This window comes from Solanum stenotomum, chromosome 12 (genome assembly GCF_019186545.1).
Source record: "Solanum stenotomum isolate F172 chromosome 12, ASM1918654v1, whole genome shotgun sequence".
NCBI lineage: Eukaryota > Viridiplantae > Streptophyta > Magnoliopsida > Solanales > Solanaceae > Solanum > Solanum stenotomum.
This window is the reverse complement of record NC_064293.1, coordinates 38356655-38359591: the sequence shown is the minus strand read 5'-3', so window position 1 is coordinate 38359591 and position 2937 is coordinate 38356655.

Here is a 2937-nt window from a genome sequence, read left to right as displayed (position 1 = left end):
TTACTTGTTATGTATTTATTAAAAATAATTAATTTAAAATTATTATGTACATATTTTTATTATTGTGAATATCTATTATGTAAAATTCTTGGAGAAAAACAAGGAATATTAATTAGAGACCAAATCAACTTTTCCTTATAAATAAAAAGTTTTCATGCATTATAATTCATATGCGAATATCATTAAGAATAGCTCTTTTTTAAAATGTTCAAATCTCAAAAATAATACTCCATGTGTTTCAATTTTTGTTGGTATGTATGGTTTATCAAGATTTGTGTTGGAAGCCTTTTGCTTTGAATTATATAGCATTAATGACTAATTATCAAATGGACACAAAAATAATTACTAGGTCAATTATATTGTCCATGCATGTATATCAGTTTACCATTTTCGGCTTTGTCACATCTGAGTCATTAATCAATCAGGATGATAAGATTTTTATAAGCTGAAAAAAGGGCCATTCTTTTGTGTGTTGCAATTATCTTCTTTTTTTTTTGTTGGGGAGGGGTGGGTATTTGCAACAAATTTTAAAGTGATAAAAAATAAATTGAAATCACAATAAAATAAGAAGAAACGTAATTTTATTCATCAAGATTGCGGGGTACAATTATATTCCTCCCTTGATTATAATCTCTTAAGATTTATCCATGATTCGAGGGTCGTTAGTGGCGTATTTCTCGAACTAGGATGATTTAGATTTGACCTCTATATGAATATTTCATCTATTTGCGGAATATTTGAGATGCCTTTTAAGGGAATTTAGTACCCTTTATATAGGCATGAACAAGGGTTTAAGGTTGAGTAGCCTCTAAGAATTATAATTGAAACTGAACACTCCTTCTAGAATCTCAATTCGAATTGAACACGTCTTGTAGAGTCCCACAAAATTTCAATGTCTACAAATGCCCTCTGCTTCAAGGCTTGTCGGAGTGTAGACTCGATGAAACTCAAAGACGAGGTTTGAAGTACTTATTCTTCCACCTTTGCAGCCTCAGATTTTCAGATTTGATTTATGAGAGAAGAGATGAAAGGCATATTTGGTCCCACTGGGCGTGCCAATTTGTTTGCAACAAGTTTTAAAGTGACAAAAAATAAATTGCAATCACAATAAAATAGGAAACATAATTTTGTTCATCAAGATTGTGGGTACAATTCTGTTCCTCCCTTGATTCAACTCTCCTAAGATTTATCCATGATTTGAGGACCGTTAGTGGCGTATTTCTCGAACTAAAATGATTTTGATTTGACCTCTATATGAATATTCCATCATCTTGCGGAATATTCGAGATTTTGATCTCTTTACAAAATTTTAAAGATTTTGATCTCTTTACGGAATTTTTGAGATGCCTTTTAAGAGAATTTAGTACTCTTTATATATGCATGAATTAGGGTTTAGGGTTGAGTAGCCTCCAAGAATTATAATTGAAACTAAACACACCTTCTAGAGTCTTAATTCAAATTGAACACATTTTGTAGAGTTCCACAAAAATTCAATGTTTACAAATGCCCCCTGCTTCAAGGCTTGTCGGAGTGTAGACTCAATGAAACTCAAAGACGAGGCTTGAAGTACTCATTCTTCCACCTTTGCAGCTTCAGATTTGATTTATGAGAGAAGAGATGAAGGGTAGATTTGGTCCCACTGGCGTGCCAATTTGTTTGCAACAAATTTTAAAGTGACAAAAAATAAATTGCAATCACAATGGAATAAGAAGAAACATAATTTATTCTTCAATGCAGGTACAATTCTGTTTCTCCCTTGATTCAACTCTCCTAAGATTTATCCATGATTCGAGGGACGTTAGTGGCATATTTTTCGAACTAATATGATTTAGATTTGACCTCTATATGAATATTCCATCAATTTGCGGAATATTCGAGATTTTACTAAATCTTTGAGATTTTGATCTCTTTACGAAATTTCAAGATGTCTTTTAAGAGAATTAAGTACCCTTTATATAGGCATGAACTAGAGTTTAGGATTGAGTAGCCTCCAAGAATTCTAATTGAAACTGAACACACTTTCTAGAGTCTCAATTCGAATTGAACAAGTTTTGTAGAGTCCCACAAATTTTCATTTGGGACTCGATATCCATATCAAACTCAAATTAATTTAAATTTATATTGGATAAGGTTCATTCAGGTGTTTCCCTATTAAAATATTAATACACAAAACTTGAATGAGAAATTAATTCATGAGGTGTATCACCAATCGCTTATACTTTTCAAAACTTTCTTATATTCATACACAATCCTCACATGCGTTTATGAAATGGTTAACTTAAATGTGTGGATGCAATAGAAACCAAAAAAAAAAAAAGAAAAAAAGAAATGGATATAATTGCACCTACCAACTGAAAGGCCGTTTTCTCTCTCTCTCTCTTTTTTTTAAAAAGAAATAAGGTTTATGTATATCACTATTTTTTTTTATCTTCCTTACGAGATTATATTAAATATATTATTATTATTATTATATTATTATTGTATTCAATATCCACGTTAAACTCGATTGATTCAAATTCCCATTCAAACATTTTATTTTGAGGATAAAATATTTTCGATTTTATTTTTAAAAGTCAAAATATAAAAGGCTGATGCTTCTGGTAAAAAAAATATTTATTATTTTATCACAATTTTTTCACGGTTAAATAGATTTTTTTGTTTTGCTTAAATATTATGTTGAAATTTGTAAGTAAAATGATTATGACATGTAAATTAAATAGCTTATAATTATAGGGATCTCAACAAGTCAAATACTAATCAATCGCTTAATTAAAAAGATAAGAATAATAATTCTGATTATTTTGTTCTGCATTTCGAAATAAGTAGTACTTTATCTTAAAATTGTTTTATCTCAATTTGTAAAATATTTTTTTCAATCACATTTCACCAACCTAACGACATACATTGTCCAAGCATGTAAAATCAAAGAGTCGAATA